General features: G+C 46.4%; 1 long non-coding RNA gene across 1 annotated transcript; it reads right to left on the bottom strand.

Moving 5' to 3' along the window:
- Window positions 1–1,843: 1,843 nt before the first annotated feature.
- On the bottom strand, window positions 1,844–27,423 carry LOC129460350 (uncharacterized). Its single transcript, XR_008650209.1, has 4 exons — window positions 27,375–27,423; window positions 22,339–22,533; window positions 5,478–5,601; window positions 1,844–1,952 (listed from the first exon to the last, which is right to left on the bottom strand). It is a non-coding gene; the product is annotated as an uncharacterized lncRNA (long non-coding RNA).

Raw genomic sequence — 27,423 nt, 5'->3', positions numbered from 1 at the left:
AGCCACTGCACCTGGCCAAATGTGCATTTTAAGGTTATCAGCACAGATTGATTGGCATGAGCTCATGTGCCATCAGGTGCATGAATACATTCAACAGGACAAACAGCTGGCACATGGTGGGTACTCCATACATATCTGATGGATAATGAATGAACCTCTTAACTGCCGTCTGGCCCAGAACCGACCAGGTGGTAATCAGCGGTCAGTGAGGTACAACATGAACTGGGCCCTCTCTGCTTCCCTCCCTTTTCATCCTGCCTTATTGAGATACAATTCATATACCATAAAATCCATCCTTTTAAAGTGTTATACGGCAGGTGCGGTGGCTCGTGCCTGTAATCCCAGCATTTTGGGAGGCCGAGGCAGGCAGATTGCTTGAGGTCAGGAGTTCGAGACCAGCCTGGCCAACATGGTGAAACCCCATCTCTTCTAAAAATACAAAAAAAAAAAAAAAAAACAATTAGCCAGGCGTGGTGGTGTATGCCTGTAGTCCTAGCTACTCAGGAGGCTGAGGCAGGAGAATCACTTGAACCCAGGAGGTGGAGGTGGTAGTGAGCCGAGATTTCATCACTGTACTCCATCCTGGGCAACAGAGCGAGACGCCATCTCAAAATAAATGAAGTGTTACACTTCAGTGGTTTCTGGTATATTCTCAGAGTTGTTCAAACATCACCACTATCTAATTTCTTTTTTTTTTTTTTTTTTTTTTTTTTGAGACGGAGTCTCACTCTGTCGCCCAGGCTGGAGTGCAGTGGCGCGATCTCGGCTCACTGCAAGCTCTGCCTCCCAGGTTCACGCCATTCTCCTGCCTCAGCCTCTCCGAGTAGCTGGGACTACAGGCGCCCGCCACCACGCCCGGCTAATTTTTTTGTATTTTTAGTAGAGACGGGGTTTCACCGTGGTCTCGATCTCCTGACCTCGTGATCCGCCCGCCTCGGCCTCCCAAAGTGCTGGGGTTACAAGCGTGAGCCACCGCGCCCGGCCACCACTATCCAATTTCAAAACATCTCATTGCCCCAAAAAAGAATCCCTGTACCCATTAGCATTGGATTCCCCAATCCCTCCTCTGCCCAGCCCTGGCAACCACTATCTACTTTCTGTTCTATGGATTTGGAGTGGAATCATACAATATGTGGCCTCTTGTGACTGGCTTCCTTCACCTGGCATGATGTTTCAAGGTTCATCTACATTGTAGTGTGTGTCAGGATTTCATTTCTTTTTGTGGCTGAATTATATTCCATGGTATGCATGCACCACATTTTGTCTATGGATATTTGAGTTGTTTCCACATTTTGGCTATTATTAATGCTGCTGTACACATTTGGCAGAGTGCAGTAGCTCACGCCTATAATCCTAGTGCTTTGGGAGGCTGAGGCAGATGGATCAATTGAGGCCAAGAGTTTGAGACCAGCCTGGCCAACATGGCAAAACCCTGTCTCTACTAAAAATATATAGCCAGTCATGGTGGTGCATATCTGTAATCCCAGCTGTTCAAGAGGCTAATGCACGAGAATCGCTTGAATCCAAGAGGCAGAGCTTGCAGTGAGCCAAGATCACGCCACTGCACTGACGGTGTTTCACTATGTTGGCCAGGATGGTTTCAAACTCCTGACCTCAAGTGAGCTGCCCACCTTGTTCTCTCAAAGTGCTGAGATTACAGGCATGAGCCCCTGCGCCCAGCCTGTATCACTTTTTTTTAAAAGGCATTGTTGCCTTGTTCCCTTGAATCACTTTCTCTGGGAAACTAGCTATCAGGTCATGAGGACACTCAAGCAGCTCTGGGAGAGACCCCATGTGGCAAGAAGCTGTGGATTCTCACCAACAGCCATGCAAGATTCCCCAGCCCCAGTTGGGCCTTCAGATGACTACAGCCCCAGCTGATATCTTGACTGCAATATCATGAAAAACCATGTATCAGAACTGCTCAGCCATGTTGCTCCCAAATTCTGGACCTGCAGAAACCATGAAAGACAATAAATGATTATTGTTGCTTTAGGTCACTATGTTTTGAGCTAACTTCTTACACAGCAATAGATACTAATGCATATTTTAACCAGTTTCCTACATTAAAACCTTCCTGTTGGAAAGACCTGGAGTGTGTTTTATTTTTCTGACTGATGCAAATTCCTGTCCTGAATTGTAAACCAAGAGTGAAAAAGTAAGAAAAAAGAGTAAAGAAGATGGAGTATCTAAATACAGTCATGTGTTACTTCATGGCAGCAATACATTCTGAGAAACGTATGAGTGGCAATTTTGTGGTTGTGCGAACATCACAGCGTCTACTTACACGAAACTAGACGGTAGTGTCTACTGCACACCTAGGCTATAGGGTACAGCCTATTGTTCCTAGGCTACAAACCTGCACAGCATGTGACTGTACTGAATACTGTAGGCAATTGTGACACACAGGCATTTGTGTATCTAAACATAGAAAAGGTACAGTAAAAATATTGTATTATCATTTCAAGAGACCACTGTTGTATAGGTGGTCCATCGTTGACTGAAATATTGTCATGCGGTGCACGACAGTATTATAAGGATGACTTGTAAGTGAATGTTGGAGAATGTGGCTTATAGATGTAGCCAAATATGATTGCACAGAATACTGAAGCACAGACTTACACATACCGAGACGGTTTTGTGATGTACCCTCACAGATACTTCAGGATGAGGGTGGGCTTCTGTGGGCAAAGCCTGATCATATAAAACTATGGTAGAAGGGGGCAGAAGAACTGGTTCCCAAGAGAAAGGGGAGGGGAAGTGGCTGGGTAAAGCACGCCCAGTTTGTCCTTCCAAACTAAGCATTCAGATTAAGCTAATTCTGCTTCCAAAGGAGGAGTGAGCAAGGCCATGGGAAGATATCATGAGAGTTATCCTAGGAGAGCTCAGCCTGGCTTAAGCTAAAAAGGGCTAGATGTTCAGGTATGGCTGAATCCAGGGGCTTAAAGGATGTTATGGGGCTCAGTATGGTGGCTCACGCCTGTAATCCCAGCACTCTGGGAGGCCAAGTCAGGTGGATCACCTGAGGTCAGGAGTTGGAGACCAGCCTGGCCAACATAATGAAACCCTGGCTCTACTAAAAAATACAAAAAATTAGCCCGGCATGGTGGCGCACCTTTAATCCCAGCTACTTAGGAGGCTGAAGCAGGAGAATCGCTTGAACTCGGGAGGCAGAAGTTGCAGTGAGCCAAGATCACACCACTGCACTCCAGCATGGATGACAGAATAAGACTCCATCTCAAAAAAAAAAAAAAAAAAGGATGCTATAATCTCTCTCTCTCTCTCTCTCGATTTCATTCTCAGGAAGCAATTTCCCCTGTAGTGGCAGGACGGATGACAATGACTTGTTTTTATTATTATTATTTTTTTAATACAGAGTCTTGTTCTGTTACCAGGCTGGGGCGCAGTGGCACGATCTTGGCTCACTGCAACCTCCACCTCCTGGGTTCAAGCAATTCTTCTGCCTCAGCCTCCCAAGTAGCTGGGACTACAGGCACGCACCACCACGCCCGGCTAATTTTTGTATTTTTAGAGACGGGGGTTTCACCATGTTGGCCAGGATGGTCTTGATCTCTTGACCTTGTGATCCACCCACCTCGGCCTCCCAAAGTGCTGGGATTACAGGCATGAGCCACCGTGCCCAGCCAATGATTTACATCTTACACCTTATGCCCCAGCAGCCTAGTAATCCCAGTTGAAAGAGAGCACATTTTTCCTAATATTTATCACAAAAAGTCCTGGGATTGGCCTCCTTGGGCCAGTTTGGGTCACATGCCACCTCTAATCACTGTGACCAGAGGAGAAACATGCCAACCCCTGCAGTACTGGGGACAAGTTTGCAGATGGCAAGAGCACCCAAAGCAGATGGCTTGAGTGGGAGAGAGGTGACTCTGCAAAGCAAAGTCAGGATGCAGTTAACAGCTGGAAAGCAACAAAAATACAGCGTGCACTACAGGTGGCAATGAGCTGATGCTGAAAGATAACTGGATTTCAGCAAACAATGACAGATGATGGAGAGGGATTTGCAGTCAGGAGGCATGGTGCAAGCGAAAGTAAGGGAACAGGCAGTTTAGGAGTGATTGGGGAAGGCAGGGCATTCCAAGGTACTGGAGCACAGAGTGCCCAGGAGGAGGGAAGTAGAGTAAAATGTACAATTAGAAAAATTGCACAGCCGAGCGTGGTGACCGGAGCCTGTAATCCCAGCTACTCGGGAGGCTGAGGCAGGAGAATTGCTTAAACCCGGGAGGTAGAGGTTGCAGTGAGCCAAGATTGCACCATTGCACTACAGCCTGGGTGACAGAGCAAGACTCCGTCTCGAAAAAAAAAAAAAAAAAGGAAAAGAAAAATTGCAGCCAGACATAAGGTCTTCTTTTTGTTGTTGTTTTGGTTTTTTTGAGATGGAATCTCACTCCGTCGCCCAGACTGGAGTGCAGTGGCTCAATCTCGGCTCACTGTAACCTCTGCCTCTCAGGCTCAAGCGATCCTTCCTGCCTCAGCCTCCCGAGTAGCTGGGACTACAGGCATGCACCACCACACCTGGGTAATTTTTGTATTTTTAAGTAGAGACGGGGTTTTGCTATGTTGGCCAGGATGGTCTCGAACTACTGACCTCAGGTAATCAGCCCACCTCGGCCTCCCAAAGTGCTGGGATTATAGGTGTGAGCCACCACACCCTACCGACATATGGTCTTCTATGCCACAGTAAGTTTCACTTTATTCTGGAGACCACAGGTCACCAATGACTTTTTTGTCAATAAAGGTTTGTTGGAACACAACCATATCCATGTGTCTACCTATTGTCTGTAGCTGCTTTCATGATACAACAGCAGAGTGAGTAACCACCAGAGACCACACAAAACATAAAATACTTACAGAAAATGTTTACTAACTCCAGCTACAGACAACAGGAAGCCATCAAGAGATTTTTAGCAAAAAAGTGACATGATCAGAACTCTGACTTAGAACATTTTTGCTAACAATGCTTATGAGGTATTGATAGACTTCTCTGATTGCAAGCAACAGAAATCAACTCTGGCTAAATAAGGAAAATAAATAATATTCTAAAAGGTGATTCTGCTCACAGAATCAAAGGAAAGTTGACCAACCCAACTTAGGACAGGGGAGGAATGAGGTGATGAGTGAAACTCTGGAAGGTATAGACATGAGGTAATGTTTAGTCTCTTGGGTTTGGCAAATTAGCTCCAAATAACGCTCCCATCCTTGATCAACCTGCTCAAGTCCCAAACTCCCATAAGAGAATCTGATTAGTCAATTGCAAGTCATGTGCCTACATCTAAGACAGCAATGTGCAGGGCACATTGATTGACAGCAACTAAGGTGGTAAGGGAGGGATATTTCTTCCAAGGAAAACTGAGGTGCTTTTCCCAGAGGAAGGGGAAATGGATGCTGGGCTGGCCAAAACAGCCAACATCTGTTACAGGGAGGAAGAAGAGAGGCTGCTCCAGTAGAAGTAACACCTGCTTTAGGGACCATTTGTCAGGACAGTCATTAGAGCTTCTCAGTGGTTCCTCGTCTCCTTCCAAACACAGGGGAATCAGAACTTCCAGATTCAATAGGGCCATGTGATGAGGTCTTGTCAATCTGTTGAGCATGGAAGTAATATGTGTCACTCCTAGGACAAAGCATTTAATTTCCAGTGTTTTACCCTAACCTTTCTCTTTTCCCAACTTGTTTTGTTTTGTTTTGTTTTTAATTGAGACAGAGTGTTGCTCTGTCACCCAAGCTGCAGTGCAGTGGCGCAATCTCCACTCATTGCAACCTCCACCTCCTAGGTTCGAGCAACTCTCCTGCCTCAGCCTCCTGAGTAGCTGGGATTACAGGCACCTGTCACCATGCCCATCTAATTTTTTGTATTTTTAGTGCAGACGAGAGTCTCACCATGTTGCCCAGGCTGGTCTCAAACTCCTGGCCTCAAGTGATCTGCCCACTTCGGCCTCCCAAAGTGCTGGGATTACAGGCGTGAGCAACCACACCCAGCCCCCAACTTGGTGCCTTTGAAGCATGTGTCAAAATAGAGACTCACTCAGCCTGGGTCCCTGAATGACCGTGAAGAACACAGACAAAATGGAATAGTAAATCTTTATTGTTTTCAGGTTTTGAGGGTAGGCTGTTACTAAGGCATATTCTAGCCTTAGCCTGACTAATACTTAGGCGAGCTGCTATAACCATGACCTCAGCATTTCAGTGGCTCAGCATAATAAAAGCTCATTTCTGGCTTGCACCACAGTCCCATGCACAGTCGACCTTAAGCCTTTCTCACAGTGATTCAGTAGCTCCACTATTCCTTAAGGGAGAATTTCAGTGTTCTCCATTAGAGCCATTGCATCCCTCTGGCAAGTGAGGAATGAAAGAGAGTAGAAGAACATATAAGAGTTTTTTGGGGGGGGGCCAGACCTAGAAGTGGTGCGTATTCCATCTGCCCACATTCCACTGATCAGAACTCAATCACATGACTGTCCGTAGCAGCAAAGTAGGCTGGGAAATGTAGTCCAGCATGTGCTCAGAAGGAAAGAGCTACAGTTTATGGGAATAGAACCACTCAGGATTTATAAGAAAGGGAATAGAGTCTCTTAAAACGGAAGATGGTGACTGGGAGCGGTGGCTCATGCATATAATCCCAGCGCTTTGGGAGGCCAAGGTGGGAGAATCGCTTGAACCCAGGAGTCTGAAACAAGCCTGGGCAACATAGTGAAACCCTGTCTCTACAAAAAATACAAAAATTAGCTGGGCGTGGTGGTGAGTGCCTGTGATCCCAGCTACTCAGGAGGCTGAGTGTGGGGGCCTCTGAGCCACTGAGGTAGGGGAATTGCTTGAGCCCAGGAGGCTGAGGCTGCAATGAGCTGCATTTGTGCCACTGCACTCCAGCCTGAGCCACAGAATGAGACCCCAGGCATAGTGGCTCACACCTGTAATCCCAGCACTTTGGGAGGCCAGGACAGGTGGATTGCTTGAGCACAGGAGTTTGAGACCAGCCTGGGCAACATGACGAGTCTTTGTCTCTGCAAAAACACAAATTAGCCTGATGTGGTGGTGCGTGTCTATAGTCCCAGCTACTAGGAAGGCTGAGGCGGGAGGATCGCTTGAGCTGGGGAGCTCAAGGCTGCAGTGACCTGTGATCATGCCACTGCACTCCAGCCTGGGTGACAGAATGAGACCCTGTCTCAAAAAAAAAAAAAAGAAAAGAAAAACATTAGATCCAGTTATAGATACATATAACATGAAATTAAGATGTATGGATGTGTGACACATCAAAGAAATGACTTTCTGTTAAAACTCTGCAGGTGACAGGAAACATCAGCACCAGCTGATGACTCATGCCTGTAATCCTGGCACTTTGGGAGGCCAAGGCAGGCAGATTGCTTGAGTCCCAGAGTTCGTGATCAGCCTCGGCAGCACAGTGAAACCCTGCCTCTATGAAAAGAAGAAAGAAGAAAAAAAGAAAAGAAGAAGAAGGAGGAGAAGAAAGAAAAGAAATCACATTTCTTCATCCATGTAATTGGCAAGAACTTAAACCTCTAATAATATCCAGTGATGGGAGTGGGGGAAACAGGTACTTTCATACCCAATCGGTGGGGGAATGCATTAGAAATCATTAGAGGCTTTTAGGTAATATCTATTAAGATTTTAACCAGCAAATTCCATTATTCTAGGAGTCTATTACAAAGAAATACAGTAAAATATGCTCAAAGGTATACGGGCAGGAAGGTTCATAGCAGCATTTTTTTTTTTTCGGAGACAGAGTTTCACTCTTGTCATCCAGGCTGGAGTGCAATGGCATGATCTCGGCTCACCACAACGTCTGCCTCCATGGTTCAAGCGATTCTCCTGCCTCAGCCTCTGGAGTAGCTGGGATTACAGGCATGTGCCACCATGACTAGCTAATTTTTGTATTATTAGTAGAGACGGGGTTTTACCACATTGGCCAGGCTGGTCTCCAACTCCTGACCTCAGGTGATCCACCCACCCTGGCATCCCAAAGTGTTAGTGTTGGGATTACAGGCGTGAGCCACCGCCCCCAGACAGCATTTTTTTTTTTTTAAAGAGACAGAGTCTCACTCTGTCACCCTGACTGGAGTGCAGTGGTGAAATCATAGTCCACTGCAGCCTCGAAATCCTGGCCCAAGCAGTCCTCCACCCCGGCTTCCCAAAGTGCTAGGATTATAGGCATGAGCTCCTTACCCCTGGCCCATAGCAGCATTTTTTATGACAACTAAAATATGGAAACAATTAAATTACCATCAGTTGGGATCTGATGAAATTAACACTTTTTGTTTTATTTTATTGTATTTTATTCTATTGAGACAAGGTTTTGTCATGTTGCCCAGGCTGGTCTTGAACGCCTGAGCTCAAGCAATCCACCTACTTCAGCCTCCCAAAGTGCTAGGATTACAGGTATGAGCCATGCCCAGCCTAGATTAACATTTTTAACACTAAAACGCAATACAGTGTAACCGTGCTAGTCACAAGATAATTATGAGATTTCTGGAAAATGTTAATTCATAGGAAGTATGGTCTGGTAAGGGAACACAGATTTAAATGTGACATCACTACTTTCTTTCAATATCAACAGTGGGGAGTCTGTTACTATCTGTAACAGTGAAAGGTCTAAATGTGAGGCATTTACTGAAGGTAAAGGCAGGTTCGCAGGATCCCCAGGCCCCTGGGATGGGCTCTGAGCTGGGAAGTAACGAACACAGACTGGATGGTGTAATCCAGATAGAAAATGCTACAGGAGGGCGGGGGCGCGGGGGCTCATGCCTGTAATCCCAGCACTTTGGGAGGCCAAGGCAGGCGAATCATCTGAGGTCAGGAGTTCAAGACCAGCCTGGTAGCCGGGCGTGGTGTGTGCGCCTGTAATCCCAGCTGCTCGGGAGGCTGAGGCACGAGAATCGCTTGAACTCGGGAGGCAGAGGTTGCACTGAGCCAAGATCACACCACTGCACTCCAGTCCGGGAGACAGAGCAAGACAACGTCTCAAAAAAAAAAAAAAAAGGGAGAGAGAGAAAATGCTACAGGAGTATTGAAGGGAGGCATTCTTTATTATTATTATTATTATTATTATTATTATTATTATTAATTTTTTTGAGACAGGGTCTCACCCTGTTGCCCAGGCTGGAGTTCAGTGCCATGATCACAGCTCACTACAGCTTCAACCTCCCAGGCTCAAGCTATCCTCCCACCTCAGCCTCCTGAGTAGCTGGGATTATGGGTGCAAGCCATCATGCCCAGATAATTTTCTATTTTTTTGTGTGTGGAGATAGGATCTCCTTATGTTGCCTAGGCTGGTCTTAACCTCCTTGGTTCAAGTGATCCTCCCGCCTCCATCTCCCAAAGTGTTAAGATTACAGGTGCAAGCCACTTCGCCCAGCCAAGGGGGGTATTCTTTTTTTTTTTTTTTTTTTGAGACGGAGTCTCGCTCTGTCACCGAGGCTGGCATGCAATGGCTCCAGTGATCTCAGCTCACCACAACCTATGCCTCCCGGGTTCAATCAACTCTTCTGCCTCAGCCTCCTGAGTAGCTGGAATTACAGGCATGCGCCACCACGCCCGGCTAATTTTTGTATTTTTAATAGAGATGAGGTTTCACCATATTGGCCAGGCTGGTCTCGAACTCCTGACCTTGTGATCTGCCTGCCTCGGACTCCCAAAGTGCTGGGATTACAGGCGTGAGCCACCACATCTGGCATCTGGCCTGTTGTTGTATTTTTTTTTTTTTTTTTTTTTTGAGACGGAGTCTCACTCTGTTGCCCAGGCTGAAGTGCAGTGGCACGATCTTGGCTCACCGCAACCTCTGGAAGTGGGCCTTCTTGATACTGGATCCACAGGAGAGAATATTAGTGAAGAGGGAGAAACAATACTTACAGAAAGATTTAGGACATTAAAGTGAAAAGGATAGTCTAGAACATGAAGATAAAATGGAAGTATAATAAGAAAAGATTTTTCTTTTTTTTTTCTGAGACAGAGTCTCACTCTTTCACCCAGACTGGAGTGCAGTGGTGCCATCTCAGCTCACTGCAACCTCCGCCTCCAGGGTTCAAGCAATTCTCCTGCCTCAGCCTCCCAAGTAGCTGGGATTATAGGCATGTGTCAACATGTCTAGCTAATTTTTTTGTATTTTTAGTAGTGATGGGGTTTCACCATGTTGGCCAGTCTGGTCTCAAACTCCTGACCTCAAGTGATTCACCCACCTTGGCTTCCTAAAGTGCTGGGATTATAGGCGTGAGCCACTGCACCTAGCCTCTGAGAAAAGTTTTTAATGTTGGGTTGATTACATGTCCATATTTCTTCAGTGTGGGCAAACACTACAAGCTTTCTGGTCTCAAACTAAATATTGATTTAATTAACTTACTTATTTTGTGTCTGATCAACATCCATTCTCCCCTCTGGCAGAGCACTCTGATTTCCTATTGAGCATCCACCTCCCTTCTATCTTATCCCATGTCATTCAGGTGGATGGCCCCCACCAACTGACTCAAAGCCTGGCCAATCAGTAACTTCCATCTCCCCAAGCACAGTGACTGATCCAGGGGTGGGCGCATGTCCCTAGCTGAGCAAAGGGTATGCAATGAAAGTTCACTGAATTTGGCCAGACGTGGTGGCTCACGCCTGTAATCCCAGCACTTTGGGAGGCTGAGGCGGGTGGATCACCTGAGGTCAGCAGTTCAAGACCAGTCTGACCAACGTGGAGAAACCCTGTCTCTACTAAAAATACAAAATTAGCCTGGCATGGTGGAACATGCCTGTAATCCCAGCTATTTAAGAGGCTGAGGCAGGATAATTGCTTGAACTCGGGAGGTGGAAGTTGAGGTAAGCCGAGCTCATGCCATTGCACTCCAGCCTGGGCAACAAGAGCAAAACTCTGTGTCAAAAAAAAAAAAAAAAATTAAGTTCACTGAATTTTCTGAAGTTATTGAACTGGTAAAATGTAACCCTAGAGGTCCTGAAGGCCATCTTTGCCACTATATGAAGAGAGCCTGCTTGAGAATGACATGAACATTGTGAAAACTGGGAGCTGAGGGGCATAGAATAACAAAAGTCAGATGATATCACTGAGCTCCTGGATCTGGCTTTGCCTGAAGTCCATAACCTGGAATTTTTTTTTGTTTGTTTTTGTTTTGTTTTGTTTTGTTTACTTATATAACTGTTTTGCTGAAGTCAGTTTGAGTTGTGGAAGAGTTTTGGTAAATTATGGAAATCCAGGTTGGGCTCGGTGGCTCATGCCTGTAATCCTAGCACTTTGGGAGGCCAAGGCGGGTGGATCACCTGAGGTCAGGAGTTCGAGACCAGTCTGGCCAACATGGCAAAACCCCATCTCTACTAAAAATTAAAAAATTAGCCAGATATGGTGGCAGGTGTCTATAATCACAGCTACTCAGGAGGCTGAGGCAGGAGAATTGCTTGAACCCGGAGGGCGGAGGTTTCAGTGTCTCAAAAAAATAAATAAATAAGTAAAAACTTTAAAAAAATTATGGAAATCCAAAACAAAAGGTGTTACAACTACAGAGACATTCCCCATGTCTGGTGATGCTCATGACTACAGAAGCACGGCCAGGCTAGGAGATAAGCAGGGTTCATGCTTTAAAGAATATATGTTTTAAAATAATTTAGATCAATTAATTGGTGGCAAGGTTTAGACATGTTCACAGGGCATGAGAGACTGTGTTTTCAAAGACTGGATCTTGGCTAGAAAGTACTAATCACCGCTGGGCATGGTGGCTCATGTCTGTAATCCCAGCACTTTGGGAGGCCAAAAAAGGAAGACTGATTGAGCCCAGGAGTTTGAGACCAGCCTGGGCAACATAATGAGAACCCATCTCTACAAAAAATTTTTAATTAGCCAGGTGTGGTGGTGTGTGCCTGTAGTCCCAGCTACTCCAGAGGCTGAAATGGGAGGATCCCTTGAGCCCAGGAGATTGGGGCTGCAGGAAGTCATGATCACTGCCCTCCAGCCTGGGCAGCAGAGCAAGACCCTGTCTCTCTAAAGAAAAAAAAAAGACCTATTCTCATGCTTTAAGCAGATTTCTGCTCAAATGTTACCTCCCATATGGCAAGCTGCCCAATTCTATTACCCTCTATGCCAGTGTTGCTCAAACTTGGGTGAGCAGTGGAATCACCCAGAGACATTGCTGAAAGTACAAATACAAAGGCCTGGGCCTGTTCTACTTCATCACTGCTAGAGGAATGTAAAACAGCACAATCACTTTGGAAAACCATTCAGCAGCTTCTTTTTTTTTTTGAGATGCAGTCTCACTCTGTCGCCCAGGCTGGAGTGCAGTGGCCCGATCTCAGCTCACTGCAACCTCCGCCTCCCAGGTTCAAGCGATTCTCCTGTCTCAGCCTCCTGAGTAGCTGGGATTACAGGCACACACTGCCATGCCCGGCTAATTTTTTGTGTTTTAGTTCAGACGGGGTTTCGCCATGTTGCCCAGGCTGGTCTTGAACTCCTGAGCTCAGGCGATCTACCCGCCTCGGCCTCCCAAAGTGCTGGGATTACAGGCATGACCCACTGCACCTGGCCGTAGTCACCGAGCCTGGCCCAGCAACTTCTTATACAGTTAAACATACGGCCGGGTGTAGTGGCTCATGCCTGTAATCCCAGCACTTTGGGAGGCTGAGGCGGACGGATCGCCTGAGGTCAGGAGTTCGAGACCAGCCTGACCAACATGAAAAAACCCTGTCTCTACTAAATAAATACAAAATTTGCCAGGCATGGTGGCACATGCCTGTAATCCCAGCTACTCAGGAAGCTGAGGCAGGAGAATCGCTTGAACCCAGGAGGCGGAGGTTTCAGTGAGCCGAGATCACATCATTGCACTCCAGCCTGGGCAACAAGAGCAAAACTCTGTCTTAAAAGAAAAAAAAAGTTAAACATACATAATTCCAGCACTTTGGGAGGCCAAGATGGGCAGATCACAAGGTCAGAGGTTCGAGACCTGCCTGGCCAATATGATGAAACCCTGTCTCTACTAAAAATATAAAAATTAGCCAGGCAAGGTGGCGGGCGCCTGTAGTCCCAGCTACTTGGAAGGCTGAGGCAGGAGAATCACTTGAACCCGGGAGGCAGAGGTTGCAGTGAGCTGAGATGGCACCACTGCACTCCAGCATGGGCAACAGAAGGAGACTCCGTCTCAAAAAAAAGTTAAACAGACAATTACTATGTAACCCAGACATTCCACTCCTAGGTATTTACCCAAAAGAAAGAAGAGCCCAAGCCCATACAAAGACGTATATGTGAATATTCACAGCACTTGGGGAGACCAGACAAAAACTGGAAATGACCCAAATGTTCAACGACAAGTGAATGGATGAAACAATTGTGATATATCCATACAATGGAATACTACTCAGCAATAAAAAAGAATGAGCGGCCGGGCGCGGTGACTCACACCTATACTCCCAACACTCTGGCAGGCCAAGGAGGGAGGATCACTTGAGCCCAGGAGTTGGAGATCAGCCTGGGCAACATGGTGAGACCCTCTGTCTACAAAAACATAAAAAAAATTAGCTGGGCATGGTGGCACGGTGCCTGCAGTCCCAGCTACTCAGGAGGCCAAGGCAGGAGGATCGCTTGAGCCCAGGAGGTTGAGGCTACAGTGAGCCATGACCAGGCCAGTGTACTCCAAGCTAGGTGACAGAGCGAGACACTGTCAAAAACAAAACAAAAAAGCTATTTATACATACAACAATTTGAATACATTTTAAAATCATTATGCTGAGACTGAGTGTGGTAGTCCACACCTGTCATCCCAGCATGTTGGGAGGCTGAGGCGAGCGGATCACTTGAGATTAGAAGTTCGAGACCAGCCTGGCCAACATGGGGAAACCCTGTTTTACTAAAAATACAAAAATTAATTAGCCAGGCATGGTGGCAGGTGCCTGTAATCTGAGCTACTCGGGAGGCTGAGGCAGGAGAATCGCTTGAACCTGGGAGGCAGAGGTTGCAGAGTTCGCACCACTGCACTCCAGCCTTGGCAATAGAGCGAGACTCTATCTGAAAAAAAGAAAAAAAATCATTATGTTGAGTGAAAGAAGCAGGACCAGAAAAAGTACATACTTTTTCTTTTCTTTTTTTTTTTTTTTTTTTTTTTTTGTGAGGCAGAGTCTCGCTCTGTCGCCCAGGCTGGAGTGCAGTGGCACGATCTCAGCTCACTGCAAGCTCCACCTCCCGGGTTCACGCCATTCTCCTGCCTCAGCCTCCCAAGTAAAAAGTAGCTGGGACTACAGGCACCCGCCACTACACCCAGCTAATTTTTTGTATTTTTAGTAAAGACAGGGTTTCACCGTGTTAGCTAGGATGATCTCAATCTCCTGACCTCATGATCCAACCGCCTTGGCCTCCCAAAGTGCTGGGATTACAGGCGTGAGCCACTGCGCCCGGCCAAAAGTACATACTTTTTCTGATTGACTCCATTTATTAAAAAATTCTAGAAAACACAACTAATCTATAGTGACAGAAAGGAGATCAGTGGTTGCCTGGGTGTGCTATGGTAGGGAGGGGTTGGAGGGAGGCACGAGGACATTTTGGGGCATGACGGAAATGTTTGCTATCTTGATTGTGGTGATAGTTTCACAGGTGTGTACGTGCTCGATGTTAATGAATCAACAACATATATTAAACAAGGTGTCTTTAAACAGAAACACACATAAAACAAGGTTATGTATTGATCAGTTGATAAGAATATTGTGACCGGAGGCTCCCAGGAACCTAACCCTGTATTTTCCCTAGAAGCCATGGTTCCATATTTGATAATTCAATGTTTACAGTATCTTTTAAAACATAACTACTGCAAATAATTAAGATAGACCCTCATATATATGTGTGTGTATACACACACACACACACACTACATAGAGGGAGACAGTGCACAAGAGCGAACAAGTCCAGTTTCAGCCCTCCTAAATAAAAATTATTCAAGGACAGAGACTATATTTCCAGTGCCCAGAACAATGTCTGGCACTTGGGAAGTCCTCAGTAAATATTTGTTTAATGAATGACTGGTACCTACCTTACAGGGTTGTTGTGAGAATTGATAGCTCATGAAAAGCATTTAGCGTAGTGCCTGGCCCGTAGTAACTGTTTGTTTATTTTTTGAGATGGAGTCTTGCTCTGTCACCCAGGCTGGAGTGCAATGGCACGATCTCAGCTCACTGCAACCTCCGCCTCCTGGATTCAAGCAATTCTCATACCTCAGCCTCCCAAATAGCTGGGATTACAGGATTACAGGCCTGCACCACTACGCCTGGCTAATCTTTGTATTTTTAGTAGAGTTAGAATTTCGCCATGTTGGCCAGGCTGGTCTCAATCTCCTGATCTTAGGTGATCAGCCCACCTCGGCCTCCCAAAGTGTTGGGATTACAGGCATGAGCCACCAGGCCCAGCCCCATAGTAACTGTCTGGTAAATGTTAGCTGATACTAATTGTCTTGTAGCACTTAATATATGCTAGGTACTATGAATGTAGGTGCTACATATATTCATTCATTTTTATTTTTATTTTTGAGACGGAGTTTTGCTCTTGTAGCCCAGGCTGGAGTGCAATGGCACGACCTCGGCTCACTGCAACCTCTGCCTCCCGGGTTCAAGCGATTTGCCTACCTCGGCCTTCTGAGCAGCTGCGATTACAGGCACCTGCCACCACGTCCGACTAATTTTTTGTATTTTTAGTAGAGATGGGCTTTCACCATGTTGGCTAGGCTGGTCTCAAACTCCTGACTTCAGGTGATCTGCTGCCTCCGCCTCCCAAAGTGCTGGGATTACAGGTGTGAGTCCCTGAGCCCAGCCATATTCATTTATTTAAACTGCACAATATCCCGTGACACTAGTACTATCACAGTCCCCGTTTTACAGATGAGGAAATGAGGCATAGAGAATTTAGCGAGGTGAGGGTGATTTGAATACAAGGAGTCTAGCTCCAAATTCCACAGGCTGAGGTGGAGTTCAGTCACTCCCCTACCTCTTTCTCAACTCCTATTAGCAGTATTCTCCATGACCTCGACTTGTTAGCTGTTAGTAGTTCCTGCTAGAATCACAGCTGCTTATTATAGCTAAGTCTGCAACACTACTCAAACTTAGGGGTCCTGAGGGTAATTCTAAGAGTATTAATATAGAGTTCCCCATGATACATTTACCAGTAAGCCAAATACAACTTGAATTAGCTGGCTCAATGAGTGATACGCATCTGTTGGAAAAAATATTTAAAGTAATAAAATTCTTCACCAGACCCTGTTCTAGATGGGGAAAGGTACAGCAGCAAACAAGACAAAGAGCCCACCGTTGAGCTAACAGTGTAATCAATGGGGACATAGCCATTTGACAGTTAAGACCTTTGGTCACAAACTTGACCCAAACTAGCATAAATAAAAAGGAATAAATATATTGGCTCAAAGTACTGAAAACTCAAGGAATACATCCTGAGCTATCCCTCAGTTCTGCTCTTCTCCCAACGAGCTTCATCCTAAGCCTCCACTTGAGGGCAAGAGGATTGCCAGCCAGTCCAGTTTTTGATCTCCAAGTTAAAAAACGAACCTGTAGAAGAAAGGACCCAGAAAAAAAATGGCTCATGGGGTCTCCTTGGCTCTGATTGGGTCATCTGCCCATCCCCAGGACCAATCATATTGTGCAGAGGAATCCACTGCTCTGATTGGCCACGCTGGGGGGGGGCGGCGCCAAGTCATCGGAAACATGTGGACCGAACACAAAGAAGGGAGTGGTTTCTCAGAGGATAATCGAGATAATTAACCAGAAGAGGGGTGAATGGTTGCTGGCAGGAGAAAACAGATTAATAAATCATATTTACGGAGATTACCAAATCATCACAGAAATAACACCAACCATAACTTCAATTATTTAGTTATGAAGGAAAAGTCCTGAATACTATAATAGCATTTAATGGGTAATCTAATCTAGAATGGGGGCTAGAGAAGGTTTCCTTAGGAAAGTGACATTTCAGGCGAGGCCCAAAGGATTTGATGAAGCTAGAAAAGAGTGGAATGGGAAAGAAAAGGAACTCTCCTGACGCTCAGAACTGAAGGGTGAGACCCCCAAAGATGGGAGAGACATCGGTACTTTTTATGTTATTTTATTTTACTTTAATTCACACTTTCATTGAGCCATAACTCAGATATAAAAAAGAGCATAAATCTTAATTTACAGCAAAATGAATTTTTATTTTTATTTTTATTTTTGAGACAGAGTCTAACTCTGTTGCCCAGGCTAGAATGCAGTGGCACGATTTCAGCTCACTGCAACCTCCACCTCCCGAGTTCAAGCGATTCTCCTGCCTCAGCCTCCAGTAGCTGGGATTACAGGCGCCCCCCACCACCCCCAGCTAATTTTTGTATTTTTAGTAGAGACGAGGTTTCACCATGTTAGCTAGGCTGGTCTTGAACTCCTGACCTCAAGTGATCCGCCTTCTTCTGCCTCCCAAAGTGTTGGGATTACAGGAGTGAGCCACTGCACCTGGCCAAAATGAATTTTTCCATATGCACAAATCCATGAATCCACCATCCAGATCAAGATATGAAAGACTGGCAGAACTCCAAGAAGGCTCCACCTGCCTCTTCACAATCAACAGATTTGCAAAGTAACCACTCTTCTGACAACTAGCAGTAGACTGGTTTGCATGCTTTTAACAAATCAACTTCATTGAGGTATACTTTACATAATAAAATGCACCCATTTGCAATGCACAATTTAATGTATTTATTTTTAATTTTTTTTTTATTTTGTTGAGATGACGTCTCCCTCTGTTGCCTAGGCTGGAGTGCAGTGGCACGATCTTGGCTCACTGCAACCTCCTGGGCTCAGGAGATCTTTCCATCTCAGCCTCTCAAGTTGCTGGGACCACAGGCGTGCAGCATCATACCCAGCTAATTTTTTTTTTTCTTTTTTTTTGTATTTTTAGTAGAGACGGGGTTTCACCATGTTGCCCAGGCTGGTCTCAAATTCCTGACCTCAAATGATCCACCCGCCTCGGCCTCCCAAAGTGCTAGGATTACAGGCATGAACCAACACACCTGGCCAGATTAATTGCATTTTAAGAAATACACGTGTATGGCCAGGCATGGTGGCTCATGCCTGTAATCCCAGCACTTTGGGAGGCCAAGGCGGGTGGATCACTTGAGGTCAGGAGTTCGAGACCAGCCTGGCCAACATGGAGAAACTCTGTCTCTACTAAAAATACAAAAATTAACCGGGTGTGGTTGCAGGCACCTGTAATCCCAGCCACTTGGGAGGCTGAGGCAGGAGAATCACTTGAACCCGGGTGGTGGAGGCTGCAGTGAGCTGAGATCACGCCCCTGCACTCCAGCCTGGGAGACAGAGCGAGACCTCCACCTCAAAACGACAACAACAAAAACAAAAAATACAGGTGTGTAACCACAATTCCAATCAAGATAGAATCATTTCCTTCACTCTAGAAAAGCTTCCCCCTTGTGCCTCCTTGCAGTCAGTCCCCGCTCCCACTTCCTGCACCAGGCAACCACTACTCTGCTTTCAATCCCTTGAACTTAGTTTTGCCTGTCCAGAAATTTCATACAAAAGGAGCCATACAGTGTGGACTCCTTTGTGCCTGATTAATTTCTCACAACGTTATAGCTGTGAGAGTCATTCCTACTGTTGCATTGGGAATCGCTTGTTACTTTACGTTGCTGCGTAACATTTCGCTGTAAGAATTTATTTATCCATTCTATTGCTGACGGACATTCCCCTTATTTCCTGTTTTGGATGATTTTGAGCAAAGTTGTTGTGTGCATTATTTTCCAATTTCTGCTGGGTTTAAACCTAGCAATAGAATTGCAGGGTGATAGGGGAGGTGTATGCTTAGACTTAGTAGATACTGCCAGTGTCAACCTAAGTAACAGTCTTTCTTTTTTTTTTTTTTTTTTTTTTTTTGAGACAGAGTCTCACTCTGTCGCCCAGGCTGGAGTACAGTAGCGCAATCACGGCTCACTGCAAGCTCCGCCTCCTGGGTTCACGCCATTCTCCTGCCTCAGCCTCCTGAGTAGCTGGGATTACAGGCTTCCGCCACCACGCCCGGCTAATTTTTTGTATTTTTAGTAGAGACGGGGTTTCACTGTGTTAGCCAGGATGGTCTCGATCTCCGTAACAGAGTCTTTCTAAAAGAAGATGATGGTTATTCAGGAATAGGGAATAGGGCGTTGCAATGGGAATACATGTGCCATACTAAAGTGTATGTGTATTCAAGGAAATAAAGGAAGACAAAGGTTTTTAAAGGAAAAATGAGGAGAACTACATAATTGTTTTGAGATAATTATCTTTGGCTACAAAGATCAATAACAAAAGTGCACCAGTCCAAGTTTGGATAGGCAGTTGCTGGGCAGATGTCTTCAAAGAAGTATTTTTAACATAAGATTGTGATGGCCTTTTTGCAAGGTTGTGGGTTTTGCAGTCTTTTGTGATAGTTTTTGTTATCCGGCATTCATGCATGAGAATCCCCCCTTCATCGGCTTCCCTTGCTCTGCTCATCAAGGTGTTTTTGTTTTCTGTTTTGTAACACAGATGACTCCATTTTGATTCTGACAACTTTCACACCAGTTTTCCAAAGTGGTTTGACCAATTGCACTCCTAGTAGCATTGTATGAGGATACTGACATTGACAAGTTGGAAGACTGAAAAAGGGCTAGTGTGGGGCCGGGCGCAGTGGCTCACGCCTATAATCCCAGCATCTTGGAGGCCCAGGTGGGTGAATCACCTGAGGTCAGGAGTTCAAGAACAGCCTGGCCAACATGGTGAAACCCCATCGCTACTAAAAATACAAAAATTGGCCGGGTGTGGTGGCGCATGCCTGTAATCTCAGCTACTAGGGAGGCTCAGGCAGGAGAATCACTTGAACCTGGGAGGTTGCAATGGGCCCAGATCACTCCACTGCACTCTAGCCTGGGAGAGGGAGTGAGAGTCCATCTCAAAAAAAAGAAAATTTTGCCGGGCGCGGTGGCTCACGCTTGTAATCCCAGCACTTTGGGAGGCCGAGGCGGGCGGATCACGAGGTCAGGAGATCGAGACCACAGTGAAACCCCGTCTCTACTAAAAATACAAAAAATTAGCCGGGCGTGGTGGCGGGCGCCTGTAGTCCCAGCTACTCGGAGAGGCTGAGGCAGGAGAATGGCGTGAACCCGGGAGGCGGAGCTTGCAGTGAGCCGAGATCGCGCCACTGCACTCCAGCCTGGGTGACAGAGCGAGACTCCGTCTCAAAAAAAAAAAAAAAAAAAAAAAAAAAAAAAAAAAAAAAGAAAATTTTTTTTTACACAAAGATGCGCCAGGTGCGGTAGCTCACACCTGTAATCCCAGCACTTTGGGAGGCCGAGGCAGGCGGATCACAAGGTCAGGAGATCAAGACCATCCGGGCTAACATGGTGAAACCCCATCTCTACTAAAAATACAAAAATTAGCTGGGCGTGGTGATGGGCGCCTGTAGTCCCAGCTACTCGGGAGGCTGAGACAGGAGAATGGCGGGAACCTGGGAGGCAGAGCTTGCAGTGAGCCGAGATCGCGCCACTGCACTCCAGCCTGGGTGACAGAGGGAGACTCCATTTCAAAAAAAAAAAAAAAAGAAAAACAAAGATGCATGGCTGCAGGGTGGGGCCCCCAGCATGCTCTGGGCTTTCCTCTCAGCCGAGGTGAGCTGTTGCCTTTAGCCTTTCTCCTCTGTGGCCAATTTATAGGCAGGAACCAAGGCACTGGGCAGATGAGTACGTAACATGTTTTGGCCACTTTTCAAGAAGTTGAGAGGACCAAAAATTAAGTGTAAAGTTGCATTGCAACATTGTTTAAAATAGTCCAAACCAGAAAACAGAGTGAATGAGCACCAAGGGAACAATGATCAAGCAAATTGCAATACATCCATAAAACAAAAGACTGCACAATTATTTAAAAGAATGATGAAGTGGACAGATCACCTGAGGTCAAGAGTTTGAGACCAGCCTGGACAACATGGTGAAACCCTGTCTCTAATAAAATACAAAATTAGGCCGGGCATGGTGGCTCATGCCTGTAATTCCAGCACTTTGGGAGGCCGAGGCGGGTGGATCACCTGAGGTAGGGAGTTCGAGACCAGCCTGGACAACATGGTGAAACCCCGTTAGCTGGGCGCGGTGGCAGGAGCCTGTAATCCCAGCTACTCGGGAGGCTGAGGCAGGAGAATCACTTGAACCCGGGAAGCAGAGGTTGCAGTGGGCCGAGATCGCGCCACTGTACTCCAGCCTGGGTGACAGAGTGAGACTCCGTCTCAAAAAAAAAAAAAAAAAAAAAAAAAAAATTAGCTGCATGTGGTGGCACCTGCCTGTAGTCCCAGCTACTCAGGAAGCCGAGGCACAAGAATCACTTGAACCTATGAGGCAGAGGTTGCAGTGAGCCAAGATTGCACCACTGCACTCCAGCCTGGGCAACAAGAGTGAAACTCTGTCTCAAAATAAAAAAAAATAAAAAAAAATAAAAAATAAAAGAATGAAACAGGAATTATCTATTTTTAAAAAACAAGGTAGGTCTATATGTGCTGAGCTGGAAAAATGATTATAGAGTATTATTAAGTGAAAAAAGCAAACTGCTTTTTTTGTATGTTTGTATGTCATGTTTCCATTTTAAAACTAAGTGTATGTTTAGACATACAGTGTGTACAGATATGCAAATATTTATATTATCAGGAAAAGCATGGACCAAACTGTCAACAGTAGTTACCTAGGAGTAGAAATTAGATGGGAAGGATTTCTTTTAAATACATTATTTTTTCTCCATTTTCACTCCAGCCTGTGTCTCCCAAGCTGGAGTGCAGTAATGCAATCACGGCTCACTACAGCCTCGACTTCCTGGGCTCAAGCAATCCTCCTGCCTCAGCCTCCCAAGTAGCTGGGATTACAGGTGCACACTACCATGCCCAGCTAATTTTTGTATCTTTTGTAGAGACGGGGTCTCACAATATTGCTCAGGCTCGTCTCAAACTCCTGGGCTCAAGTGATTCTCCCGCCTTGGCCTCCCAAAGTGCTGGAATTACAGGCGTGAGCCACCATGCCTTTCTTTTTGTTTTTAGACAGGGTCTCAAAAAAAAAAAAAAAAAAAAAAGACAGGGTCTCCCTCTGTCACCCAGGCTGGAGTGCAGTGGCCTGATCACAGCTCACTGCAGCCTCAAACTCCTGGGTTCCTACTCACCTCAGCCTCTAGAGTAGCTGGGACTACTGGTGTGCACCACCACGCCCAGCTTAAATACATAATTTTTCTCATGTTGGATTATGGAAATGGCAAACCTGAATCCATTCACCCCACCTGCGCTCCGCCCCCCCCCCCCCCCAGAAATCAGGTACTTACCTTTCTCTCTGGCGCAGACAGCATCAGCCACGGCTCACACTGTTCCATGGTTATAAAGCTCTGCCCAGTGCCACAGTCATTTCAGCTCCTAACATTTCTGATTGTCTCTGAAGTTCAGGGGCAAAGAATTGCAGCCACCTCTGCACCCAAGACCAACACTCCCCAAGAGGGGCTCCACCTGCAAATGGGGAGAGGCTAATGCCCCAGGGGGAGGACAAATGAGGACATGAAGGAGCTGGCGGATAAATTGTTCACCTCCCTCCCCATACCCACCACACACTTCCCATTGCTACACTTTGCACTAACAGAACATTCTGAGATTCACTGCTTTCCTACATCCTCTCCAGAGACACCTCAGAAGACCAGCAACTGGCTGAGTGCTGGTGTGAAGTTGGGGCTGCCTCCGGGCTGCTCTGTGATGAACTTACACTACCTCCTTTTTTTTTGAGACGGATTCTCTCTCTGTTGCCCAGGCTGGAGTGCAGTGATGTGATCTCAGCTCACTGCAACCTGTCTCCCAGGTTCAAGGGATTCTTCTGCCTCAGCCTCCCGAGTGACTGGGACTACAGGCGCTTGCCACCACACCCGGCTAATTGTTTTTATTTTTAATAGAGACGGGGTTTCACCATGTTGGTCAGGATGGTCTCAATCTCCTGACCTCGTGATCCATCTGCCTTAGCCTCCCAAAGTGCTGGGATTACAGGCCTGAGCCACCGCGCCCAGCCTGCTCTCCCTCCTTTTGTGCCTCCTTCCCTTTCTCCCTCACCCTCATCTCCCTGGCATTCTCCTCTCCAATAAAGCATTAGCTCCTAATTTTCACCTCAGGCCCTGTTTTCTAGGGAACCAAAACAAAGGCATGGGTGATTTCTACTTTTTAAATATTTCTCTTTAAATGTTTTTTCTTGGCCAGGTGCAATGGCTCACACCTGTAATCCCAGCACTTTTGGAGGCCAAGGCAGGCAGATCACTTGAGGTCAGGAGTTCGAGACCAGCCTGGCCAACATGGTGAAACCCCGTCTCTACGAAAAATACAAAAATTAGCCAGGCGTGGTGGTGGGCACCTGTAATCCCAGCTACTCGGGAGGCTGAGGCAGGAGAATCGCTTGAACCCAGGAGGCAGAGGTTATAGTGAGTTGAGATCACGTGCCACTGTACTCCAGCCTGGGCAACAGAGCGAGACTCTGTCTCAAAAAATAAGTAAGAAACTAAGTAAATAAATAAATAAATATATATATAAAATAAGTAAGTAAATAATATATATATATAATAATATATATATTATTTATTTACTTACTTATTTTATATATATTTATATTTTTTCTTTATGTATTAAATATGTATATATTAAATATATATTTATTTATTTACTTAGTTATATATATAAATATATTTATTTACTTATTTATATATATAAATATATTTATTTATTTACTTACTTACTTAGTTTCTCTCTGTTGCCCAGGCTGGAGTGCAGTGGCTCAAACTCGACTCACTGCATCCTCTGCCTCCAAGGTTCAAGCAATTCTCCTGCCTCAGCCTCCCGAGTAGCGGAAACTACAGGCCCCCACCACCATGTCCAGCTAATTTTTGTATCTTTAATAGAGACGGGGTTTCGCCATGCTGGCCAGGCTGGTCTTGAACTCCTGACCTCAAGTGATCTGCCCACCTCGGCCTCCCAAAATGCTGGGATTACAGGCGTAAGTCACTGCACCTGGCCAATATTTGTTTAAATTAAGAACTCAACTATTGGCCTGGCATGGTGGCTCACGCCTGTAATCCCAGCAGTTTGGCAGGTTGAGACGGATGGCTCACTTGAACTCACAAGTTCGATACCAGCCTGGGCAAAATGGTGAAACCCCGTCTCTACTAAAAATACAAAAATTATCTGGGTGTGGTAGCATGCACCTGTAGTCCCAGCTACTCGGGAGGCTGAGGTGAGGAGGATGGATTGAGCCCAAGAAGTGGTTGCAGTGGGCAAAAATCACACCACTGCACTTCCGCCTGAGTGACAGAGCCAGACCCTGTCTTAAAAAAAAAAAAAAAAAAAGAACTCAACCATTAAGGGATGAGATTCTTGAAGCACAGAAGCACAGGCTGCATTAACCAGGTTAATGCAACTGTTATGGAAAAATCTACACAAATGTAGCATTAGCATTTACTGGTAATCTCTCTTCAGAAAGAAGCAGACATTGAAATTCAGCAAGTGCGCCCAATGCAGGTAAAATCCTGTTGCTAAGTTTCTTGTTTCCCAAGATGGATTTTGGGGAGTCTGATCATATCTCTCACACAGTGTCCTTGGGGATGGGGTCTGGCAACTAAGCAGAAGGCAGTGCAGAACAGACTGTGAGTGCTAAATGACATTTCTGGTGCTTAAAGATGCCGTGATGGCTGGGCGCGGTTGCTCACACCTGTAATCCCTGCACTTTGGGAGGCGAAGGCAGAAGGATTGCTTCAGCCCTGGAGTTCCAGACCAGCCTGGGCGACATAGTGAGACCCTGTCCCTATGAAAAATTTTTAAAAATTAAAAAACAATGCAGCCAGGCATGGTGGCTCACACCTGAATCCCAGCATCTTGGGTGGCCGAGGCGGGTGGATCACTTGAGGTTAGGAGTTCGAGACCAGCCTGGCCAACAAGGTGAAACCCCGTCTCTACCAAAAATACAAAAATTAGCCGGGCATGGTGGTGCGTGCCAGTAATCCCAGCTACTCGGGAGGCTGAGGCAGGAGAAGCACTTGAACCCCGGAGGTGGAGGTTGCAGTGAGCTGAGATTGTGCCACTACACTCCAGCCTAGGTGACAGAGTGAGACTCTGTCTGAAAAAAAAACAAAAAAGAAAAAAACACAATGCAATGAAGACATCCCAAGGCTGTCAAAGTGAAGGAGGAAAAGGAGGAGGAGATGGGAGAGAATAAATGAAGAGCCACAGCAGCAACTGTGGAAAGTCACGAAGAAGTGTGCGGGTGAGCAGCTATTTCAGATTGCCAGGCCTTCTAATCTAGCCCTGGGACAGGACAGGTAAGGCAGGTGGCCTGATGACTGCTCAGACTCCTGAGAAATGTTGGTGCTCATGACAGTCCCCTTGGCCAGGTGCAGTAGCTCCCGCCAGTAATCCCAGCACTTTGGGAGGCTGAAGAGGGAGGATCGCTTGACCCCAGGAGTTTGAGCCCAACCTGGGCAACAAAGCGAGACCCTGTCTCTACAAAAAATCTAAAAATTAGTTGGGTGTGGTGGCACGTGCCTGTAGTCCCAGCTACTCAGGAGGCTGAGGCGGGAGGATCGCTTGAACCCAGGACTTTGAAGCTGCAGAGTCATGATCACCACCACACCCCAGCCTGGGAGACAGAGTAAGACCCTGTCTCAAATAAATAAATAAATAAATACATAAATTTTAAACAAAAAAAGAGGCTAGGCACAGTGGCTCACTCCTGTAATCCCAGCACTTTGGGAGGCCGAGGCAGGCAGACCACTTGAGGCCAGGAGTTCAAGATCAGCCTGGCCAACATGGTGAAACCCCAACTCCACTAAAAATACAAAAATTAGGCAGGCATGGTGGCACATGCCTGTAGTCCCAGCTACTTGGGAGGCTGAGGCAGGGAAAATCGGTTGAACCCGGGGGGTGGAGGCTGCACAGTGAGCTAAGATCATGCCACTGCACTCCAGCCAGGGCAATAGAGCGAGACTCCATCTCTTTTTTTTTTTTTTTTTTTTTGAGACGAAGTCTCGCACTGTCGCCCAGGCTGGAGTGCAGTGGCGCAATCTCGGCTCACTGCAAGCTCCGCCTCCCCGGTTTCCGCCATTCTCCTGCCTCAGCCTCTCCGAGTAGCTGGGACTACAGGCACCCGCCACCACGCCCGGCTAATTTTTTTGTATTTTTAGTAGAGACGGGGTTTCACTGTGGTCTCGATCTCCTGACCTTGTGATCCGCCCGCCTCGGCCTCCCAAAGTGCTGGGATTACAAGCGTGAGCCACCGCACCCGGCTGAGACTCCATCTCAAAAAAATAAAAATAAAACAACAGGAAGAAAGAGTCCATAGGCCACAGCACAGGCAAGCTACACTCAAGTACTCGCCGTCGTCTTTCTATTCCTAATGTGGTTTCTCAGGCCCCTGTGGCCTGATTTTCCAGGAAGCAGTGACTTCTCCTTCCACAGAATCACTGCTTCTTTCTGCCACATGCCCTGCCCCAGTGCCTCACAGAGGGAGGAACCATCTGTCATCTGTCCACAGCTCTTCCTCCTGCCCCTAACCACGGTGGTCCCCTGCATCCAGCCCTGAGATCCCCAGTGCTGTCTCTTAGAGCTCATTTTTTTCTCCAAATCTGTTGGTGACATCAAATCTTCTCTGTTGGTGGCATCAAATCTTCTCTCTCTTTTCTTTCTTTCTTTTTTTTTTTTTTGTCTCACTCTGTTACTCAGGCTGGAATGCAGTGGTGATCATAGCTCACTTCTGGGCTCAAGCAATCCCCCAACTCCATCTCAACCTCCTGAATAGCTGGGACTACAGGCACTTGTCACCACACCCAGATAGATCTTTCTTCTTTTATCCATGGCTGAAGTAAGACTTGTGGTCATTCCAGATATGCTAACACTTTGTCACTCCTTCAAGTCCATAGTTTTTGTTTGTTTGTTTTGACGGAGTCTTGCTCTGTCGCCCAGGCTAGAGTGCAATGGTGCAATCTTGGCTTGCTGCAACCTCTGCCTCCCAGGCTCAAGCAATTCTCCTGCCTCAGCCTCCTGAGTAGCTGGGATTACAGGTATGTGCCACCACACCTGGCTAATTTTTGTGTTTTTAATAGAGTTGGGGGTTTCACTATATTGATCAGGCTGGTCTCAAACTGCTGACCTCAGGCATTCCACCCACCTCAGCTGCCCGAAGTGCTGGGAATACAGGTGTGAGCCACACGCCCGGCCCCCAGTAGACTATTTTAAAGTAATTCCCAGACATTATATTATTATATTTAGAAATATTTTAGTAAGCCCACAGTCTTTACATAGTAGTTACAGGTTATTTAGAGGGGAGGTTGAGTACTAGTGTTACCGGCAGGTCTTTGTTCTTAGAGCTCCCGAGATGGTGACGGACCACTCCC

This window comes from Symphalangus syndactylus, chromosome 13 (assembly GCF_028878055.3).
Source record: "Symphalangus syndactylus isolate Jambi chromosome 13, NHGRI_mSymSyn1-v2.1_pri, whole genome shotgun sequence".
Taxonomy (NCBI): Eukaryota; Metazoa; Chordata; class Mammalia; order Primates; family Hylobatidae; genus Symphalangus; species Symphalangus syndactylus.
Note: the sequence above shows the minus strand (reverse complement) of the source record. Positions and strands in the feature narration are given on the sequence as shown.